The 9,026-nt window shown below is 42.7% G+C and overlaps 1 non-coding gene across 1 annotated transcript; it reads right to left on the bottom strand.

Annotated features, from left to right (window-relative positions):
* Positions 1-1,604: 1,604 nt before the first annotated feature.
* On the bottom strand, positions 1,605-1,711 carry LOC112578310. The gene has a single exon (XR_003102602.1). It is a non-coding gene; the product is annotated as a U6 spliceosomal RNA (small nuclear RNA).
* Between the last annotated feature and the right edge of the window lie 7,315 nt (positions 1,712-9,026).

Below are 9,026 nucleotides of genomic sequence, written 5' to 3'. Positions count from 1 at the left end.
AGAACCTACTTTTCCTCCCTCCTGCTGAGAGACCCCTGTGTGTATCCTGCCTTGCTGTGAAAGTATTAATCATGCAATGGTGTCCAACTCTTTGCAACCCCACTGACTATAGCCCACCAGGCTCCTCTGTCCATGGGATTTCCCAGAATCCTAGAGTGGGTTGCCATTTCTCCACCAGGGGATCTTCCCAACCCAGGGATCAAACATGCAGATATCCTGCATTTCAGGCAGATTCTTTATTATCTGAGCCACCAGGGAAGCCCTGTCTTGCTGCAACAATTAGTAACTGAACTCTTCACTGCCGGTGTGTTCCTGGCAGTCCTAGAAGCAGAGCACTGGGCTTTGTCCCTCCTCTGGCTGCTCTCCTCTTACACAGCAAGTGTATCCACACCCTCTTTGCATCATGTGACTTAAGGAGTTCTCATGTGTGGTCAGATCAGCACAGTGACAAGCAGCATCCTCACACTGTCCAGGCATGTCCCTGAGTTTACATCCTGAGAATGTACTCTGATTGTTCTTCCAGCTCAGAAAAATGCAGAAACATCTAACCTCATACACAACAAGCATCTCAAGGCAGGGAGAACCAGGTGATTGTTTGCCCATAATCAGAAAAGGAGAAAGGGGCGGCAGAGAATGAGATGGTTAGCTAGCATCACCGACTCCATGGACATGAATTTGAGCAAACTCCAGGAGATAGTGGAGGTCAGAGGAGCCCGGCATGCTTCAGTCTATGGTCTTTGGGATCACAAAGAGTTGGACATGACTTAGTGACTGAACAACAATCAGCCCTTTCTTTGAGGAACCATTAAATAAAAATAAATAAAATATATCTAAAGCATATGTTTTTACATATATATATATATATATACATACTTAGGCACATGCATACACACAAACACGTATATATACACATAGGCAGGCACACGTGTATATGTAAAGCTACATTTCAGAATTGGCTATGGGTCCATATTAATTCCTGAAACAAGCATTCATATGGAAATGGTCTAACATAAGGAAATCGAGAATCGATACTGAGTAATTTGTCTGTTATTAATTTTATTACATTAGCAGCAGCACATTAATTTCAATTATTGATCTAGCCAGCATATTTATAGTGGGCAAAGTTTCTTGTACTGACAACCAGCCAAATAGAATGGGGGAGACAGAGAAAGGGGAATATTCTGTACATACCCTGGCTCCTTCAGGCTTCAAACAGGAGAATTTCATTCTTTGCAACCATCAGGAGCTCCATAGTCTTTTTGGACTAAAGCTCTCAGCAGAGTTTCCCCACAGAGTGAGCAGCAACTTTTGTCCCTGTGATTCCTGTGTTCAAAATATTCACAAGGAGGACATTATGGTGTCCAGGCTGTAAATGCTGATGTGCTTATTCATGTCCAACTTTTTGCAACCCCATGGACTGTAGCCCACCACACTCCTCTGTCCATGGAATTCTCCAAGCAAGAGTACTGGAGTGGGAGTGGGTTGCCATTCCCTTCTCCAGGGGATATTCCTGACCCAGGGGTCAAACTCAGGTCTCCTGCGCTGTAGGCGGATTATTTATTGTCTGGGCCATCAGGGAAGCATTCTTCTGTTGAAGAACATTTAAAAGTACAGAATGTTTCACAAATCTGCCTGTCACCCTTGTCCAGGGGCCATGTTAATCTTCTCTGTATTGTTCCAATTTTAGTGTATGTGATGCCCGAGCAAGCACACCATAAAGTCTTAGAATCAAAAAAGTCTTTCTTGAACTAGAATCAGTTCAGTTCAGTTGCTCAGTCATGTCCGACTCTTTGCGACCCCATGAATTGCAGCACGCCAGGCCTCCCTGTCCATTACCAACTCCTGGAGTTCACTCAAGCTCACATCCATCAAGTCGGTGATGCCATCCAGCCATCTCATCCTCTGTTGTCCCCTTCTCCTCCTGCCCCCAATCCCTCCCAGCTTCAGAGTCTTTTCCAATAAGTCAACTCTTCTCATGAGGTGGCCAAAGTATCGTATTACTTAAAAATATGATTAAGTGCACAATTGAGATAATGAACAAAAATATGCATAAATAAAATATCCACAAATATGAATGTACAGCCACAAACCCATCTTCATACACAGCTTTCTCTGAAGAAAGACCCAGCTTAGTGCATTTTCCCCACTTCTTTCTAGAGCACACACTTTTTGGAGTCTGGGTTTCCAATAACTGATTTCACTCCCTAACGATTTTCTACATGCAAGCTGAAGTAGTGTTATGTACCAAAGTTTAATACAGAAGAGTTTAAAAGTTGATAGTTTTAATGAAATTCTTTTCAAGTGATAACCTGGAGGGTGATCAGGAAGTCAGTCTGGCACCACCATCACTGGACCCTCTCTGACCTTGCTCCAAGGAAACCAAAAGAGCAAGCTGTGATGGGTAATTTCTTTTCTAACCAAGGGATGCAGTCATCATGCAAAGATAAATCAAGAGAAGAGTCTTTTACAGTAATGTGATTAGTAGTTCCAGGGTCAGAGGCAGAGTGCCGAGAAGAGAAGCTGATGACGTAAGCTTATAAACTTGACATCCTAGCCAAGTCTGTTACTAACATAGCTCAAAGGTCATCATTTTTATTATACCAGCAACCAACCAGCTGGACCAAAAGGGGGAATAAAAGCACCTTATTTGGTTTCCTAGCAATTGAATAACCACATCTCTGGTGAGCTGCTAATGACATCCTCTTCTCTTAACATCTAATCAAAATTCACAGCCAGAAGCAACATGGAGTGAGTAGCCCAGTCAAGACATTAATTATTCTGGTGATAAAACTGTCTCAACAGTGGGCTTCAAGCAGACATAATTTCTGTGACCAGAAATGCTTAAAGCATGATGTTTACCCTTTGATGTTTTGAACATTTCAAATTAGGCAGGAGGGAGGGCACAGAAGCTAGCCACTCCCTGGCAGGTCTTAGCAGGCAGCTTGAGAATCAGAGGAGAACACGTGTCCATTTGTAGCTCTTGTCCTTCAAATTCCAAGAAAAAATGGCACTTCATCTCTGAAAGTCATGCACACAAGAGTTATGTCAAATTAAAAAAAAAAAAGAGTTATGTCAAATTAAAGAGACCAATTGCTTCAGCACCATTAAGATCACATCTTGTTCTGATGCTAAAAATTCATCTGACAAGATACCAGTATTGGTTAACATTAGAACAACCTTGGGTCCCCTCATCCATTCTAATGCATTCTCTAAATGTACAAGTGCCATCGGCAAGTCTATGAACATAAAGTACCACGGGCGCCATTATCCTCGAGAAGAAAACAGTTTATACACTGAGTGCTGGCAGAGCTCTGGACAGAGCAATTGGAAGAGAAAGCTGATGTCATCTTCCAACCACGTGGCCTGTTTTCTACTTATTTTCTTCTGGCAAAAATGCATGACCTTCATCTGTCATTCAGTAAAACACCATGTTGTAAAGTGTAAGGCTAAAAAGCAGTCATAAGTGATGAAAAGGTGGGTGGGAAAAGATAGTGAGAATCGACTCTGTGACAGAAGCGTCTGACAACACTTTATACAAGAATATCATTTCAATCTCACATTGACCCTGTGATGTAGATATATTTTGTCACTGCTGTTCAGTTGCTCAGTTGTGTCTGACTCTTTGTAACCCCATGGACTTCAGCTTGCCAGCTTACTCAAACTCGTGTCCATCGAGTTGGTGATGCCATCCAACCATCTCATCCTCTGTCACCCTCTTCTTCTCCCACCCTCAATCTTTCCCAGCATCTGGGTCTTTTCCAATGAGTCAGCTCTTCAAAAGAGGTGGCCAAAATATTGGAGCTTCATCTTCAGCATCAGTCCTTCCAATGATTCTGGGTGGATTTCCTTTAGGATTGACTCATCTTCTTGCTGTCCAACGGACTCTCAAGAATCTCTGTGCTATTTTTCTGTAAAAGAAAATTCCCCAAATCAATTGGCTTAAAGCAGTATGAATTTATTTTTGTGCATAAATCTGTGGGTCATCTACTGATTTGCACCAGATTTGGTTGACCAGAGAAGACCTTAGTTATGGACAGCTGGTGGGTTGTCTGGGAACCGGCAGGTCAAAGACAGCCTGATGCATAGGTCTGGCATTGCCTACTTAGTGATGATGGAGCCTTGTGTCTTTCATTGTGCAGCAGGTTGGTTCAGACCTATTGATATGTCTGTAGCAGGGTTCCAAGAGAGAGTAAGACTTCAAAGCCCACTGAGGTCTAGGCTTGAAACTGGCACATTGCATTCCAGCATGTTCTTTTTGCCAATGCGAATTAGAAATCCAACATAGATTCAAAGAGTAGATAAACACACTCCACTTCTGGGTGAGAGAAGATTCAAAATCTCACTGCAAAGTTATGGTAGAGGGAGGAGCAGAGAACTGAGAGAACTGATGCAGTTTTCTCCATGCCTGTCCTCCACACTCTTGCTGTGGCTTCATCATGGGCACTTTGTCCTTTACACTCCTTGACTTTACGTTAGTCTTCATGACTCGGTTTGGCTAAGGTGTTGGGTGGAGGACAAAGTGCCCATTCTGATCGTAGGTCTTAAGAGGCTTGCTTGCCCTGTAGTCCCTACATTGCCATAATAAACGCAAGTTCCAGAAGGAGGATGATGAACATGAGCGAGAGCTGGACCTGCAGAACTTCACCATAGGGAAGACCACCCCAACACCACGGCCTGAAGACATGGCCTCCTCACTGACCTGCAGACCTGTGAGGATAAAGGGCCACAGGTTAATCCACTGAGTCTGGGGGTGACGCTGCACAGTGTTATTGGCAAAATAGGTAATAGCCAAGTGATAACTAAACGATATTGAAATACAAAAAAGAGAGGCAAGAACCTTCGCTCCTGGAGCTTATAATCCAACGAGGAGAGAAACACCATAAACAAATACACAGAATGATATCAAGTATACTTAGTGCTATGAATAAAATGACTTAATAGTTTGGAAGGGGGTGTCTTTCCTTAAGGTGACTGAGAACTAGTGCTTGCATTTTTAAATACACATGGGTGGCAGCCGTCTACACTCAGTGATGGTTGTCGCTTTACCTCAACTTCTTAAGCTTCTCTAGTTTCTAACCTTCAGCTGTATCTCTGACAACTATCAATAGTGAAGTCTAATACTAGTGCATGCATTAAAGTGACTAATGTTTGGTGTGCTAAGTCTCTTCAGTTGTGTCCAACCCCTTGTGACCCTGTGGACTATAGCCTGCCAGGCCCTTCTGTCCATGGGATTCTCCAGGCAAGAATATGGGAGACGGTTGCCATGCCCTCCTCCAGGGGATCTTCCCAACTCAGGGATCAAATCCTTGTCTCTTACATCTCTTGCATTGGCAGGCGGGTCCTTTATCACAAGTGCCAGGCAATCCAATAAATAAAGTTTTAGATTATACAAGTTTAATCCACAGCAGTATAGTGGATTACAAGTAAACATAGCTGCTAATTTTACCTTTTAGAGTGAGCAAGGTAGCATTTATGTATGCTCAGTGTTTTACTTTTCTTGTTCTCTGATGTGCAAATTAAATTTTATTCACCACTGTGCCAAGCTCAAACACAACATTAGGTTTTTCTGAAAATGGGTAATTACTACTTCTTGGCTAGAGGTACAATTCCCAAATAAAGGGACAACATCTTAGAGCACTGTTAGTTTGGCTTCCAATAATAATAAGTTCATGGGGTTCTCAAGGCAAGAATACTGAAGTGGTTTGCCATTCCCTTCTCCAGTGGACCATGCTTTGTCAGAACTCTCCACCATGACCCCTCCATCTACCATGGTATTGGAGAAAACTCTTTAGAGTCCCTTGGACTGCAAGGAGATCAAACCAGTCAAAAGGAAATCAGTCCTGAATATTCATTGGAAGGACTGATGCTGAAGCTGAAACTCCAATACTTTGGCCATCTGATGCAAAGAACTCACTCATTTGAAAAGACCCTGATGCTGAGAAAGATTGAAGGCAGGAGGATAGGGTACGACAGAGGATGAGATGGTTGGATGGCATCACTGACTCAATGAAGTTTGAGTAAGCTCCAGGAGTTGATGATGGACAGAGAAGCCTGGCATGCTGCAGTCTGTGGGGTTGCAAAGAGTCGGACATGACTGAGCAACTGAACTGAATTGATCTGAATAATAAATATCACAGAAGAGAGTAAAGCTTCCTCACCTGGAGTAACTCAGTTTCACCCTTTCACAGATGCATGCCCAGAAAAAGTCAGCACTTGATAAATGCAGACTGGAATGAATGGATGTGAGACAGACTTGGGACAAACAAGTTGTACATAGTGCTTGACCACCACTGTTATTCTATGTAGAGCATGGCCAGTCCACATGCAAATGACCCAGAAACCTGGTCATTTCCATGTTCTGCCCTCTACTAGGAGGAGGCAGACATTCAGTCCCATCTACTTCCAGCCTCCAGACCTTGAAGTGAGTGAAAGTTGCTCAGTCATGTCCAACTCCTTGCAACCCCATGGATTATGCAACCCATGGAATTCTCCAGGCCAGAATACTGGAGTGGGTAGCCTTTCCCTTCTCCAGGGGATCTTCCCAGCCCAGGGATCAAACCCAGGTCTCCCACATAGCAGGCAGATTCTTTACCAGCTGTTCAGACCTTGAACTACTTCATTAAAGCATTCCCATAAAAACAGTTCCTGAATCATCATTTTCATTATTTTATCTGCCCTCAGAGATCAACAGCTATCAGAAGCAATGATATGTTAAATATTAATTTCTGGATAAACATTTAGGAAACTTTCATTTGCAAATAAACCTCTGGTACCAGCAACTAGACTTTCTGTTTGCTATCCCCAAGTCTTCTGAATTAAGGACATCTGCTGGAAAATAAATCCACAACTTCTTAAGACATCATTTATTGCAATTGCTATTTCATGCCAATCTCACAACCTTTCCTTTGGATCTAATCTTACAGCTATTGCACATCCTGAAACCCCACCAATATTTATTTTCACAGAAGAAGAAGCATAACTTGGCTTCGTCAAATCATTCAGAGAAACATCTGTGGCCTGGAACTGAGGCAGTCACCCAGAAGACTCAGAGCCTGGGGGCAATAGATGAGCAATCAAATTGTTATTCTCCACCAGGCTGAAAACCTTATTTTATTTGCAATCTTTTTTAGGTTTGGGCTGTCACAATAATTCCTAAAGGGAAAATAGGCCTCCCCACCCAGACCTGAACAGAGCTCATGCCTGAACAGTTGTTATGTCATCCTTCTTTGATGACATGCCCCACCAAGCACACTCCAGACCAGAGCAGCATTTGTCTCTGGTGTCTGCATCTGGCTGGCTCTGATGTAGGGCAGAGGCCACAGGTCCTCTGCTGGCACTGAGTTAGAAATACCTGTTATTCTCAAGAAAATCCTAAGTACCAAAGGAAAAAGAGGAGATAACTGGAAAGCCCCCTTTAAATGACATTCGAGCTAAAGGGCCCGATTAGTGATGGTGGGCAGGTGGTGGAAGACATGAGGAGAAGGGTGAGGGGGAAGACAGGCACCCATGGGTAGGCTGCTCTAGTTGTGAACTATGAGCTACTCAGGGCTGCTGGTGCTCCCACCTCCAATCCCAAAGTTTGGTCAGATGCTCTATAGAGAAGGTCATAGCTATGGACCTTGTCAGCTGCTTCTCAGAGCAGCAGGACTCCTCCCTCCGGCCCATGTGGTATCTCAGGGCCTTTCCTGCTGAAATGGGAGTAAACACCACATAGAGACAGACTTATACATCCTATCCCCTTTCGTTTTCTGCAGCTATCACTATTAACCACCCTTCCTGTTCCAAAAAAGAAATCAAACAACTTCCTAAGTATTTTCTGGGTAAAAATTAAGTGCTTGGTGATTTGGGGCCAGGAATTAATGTTGTTATTTATTCCAGTTTCAGTACCTGCTCCAGGTGTTGCTCTGAAGGGAAAGGGAGTGAAGGGGGGACACATAGAAGATGTCAATGCAGATGTTTTCAGCACCACGGACAGTTCTGCCAAGAGGCCTAGGCTCCTCAGTGCTCACAGTACTGGTGAAAGAGATATTTACAAAGACTGCCACCTCACTTCCCTTATAATTCTTAGGAATATTTAATAAATCTATCAGGTAACCCTAATCCCACTACTGGGCATATACTCTGAGAAAACCACAATTCTGAAAGACACATGTACCCCAATGTTCACTGAAGCAGTATTTACAATAACCAGAACATGGAAGCAATCAAGATGTTCATCAACATAGTGGATAAAGAAGTTGTGGTACATTAATACAATGGAATATTACTGAGTCATAAAAAGGAATGGATCTGAGTCAGTTGTAGTGATGTAGATGAACCTAAAGCCTCTTATACTTAAAGTGAAGTCAGAAAGATGAAAACAAGTATCATATATTAATGCATACATATGGAATCTAGAAAAATGGTGCTGATGAACCTAGTAGAAAACAGACTTGTGGACACAGCAGGGGAAGGTGATGGCAGGATGAACTGAGAAAGTAGCATTGACTTACACACACTATCATGTGTAAAATAGATAGCTGATAAGAAGTTGCTAAATAACACAGAGAGCTCAGCCTGGTGCTCTATGATGACTTAGAAGGGTGCAATGCAGGGAGGGGAGGGATAGAAGGGATATATTTATAATTACAACTGATTTGAGTTGTATGGCAGAAACCAGTAGAGAATTGTAAAGCAATTTTCCATCAATTAAAAAAAATTTTTAAGACTCAAAAACAAAGAAAAAAATTTTTTAATTATTTACACCTTACTACATTCAGGAATCCCCATGTATGAAGGAACCTGCACAGACAACACATCTGCAGAGCTGCAATGTTGAGTACCTGTATAACTAATCACACTAACTTGCTTCTTCAACACTATTTGAGTGTGGTATTCTTTCTTTTCAATGTAACTGAATGATCTCTGCAACCTCATTAGCCATGTAACTTGCTTTATATAAAGAAATGTGTACATACATTGCTCAGTTTTCATAATTGCTAGAGCCACAGGAACTCTGCATGCTCTGGCCACCGGCTCCCAATCTT

The sequence above is a fragment of the Bubalus bubalis genome, chromosome 12 (genome assembly GCF_019923935.1).
Source record: "Bubalus bubalis isolate 160015118507 breed Murrah chromosome 12, NDDB_SH_1, whole genome shotgun sequence".
In the NCBI taxonomy this organism is placed as follows: Eukaryota; Metazoa; Chordata; class Mammalia; order Artiodactyla; family Bovidae; genus Bubalus; species Bubalus bubalis.
The sequence above is the reverse complement of the archived record's forward strand: the minus strand, read 5'-3'. Positions and strand labels throughout refer to the sequence as shown.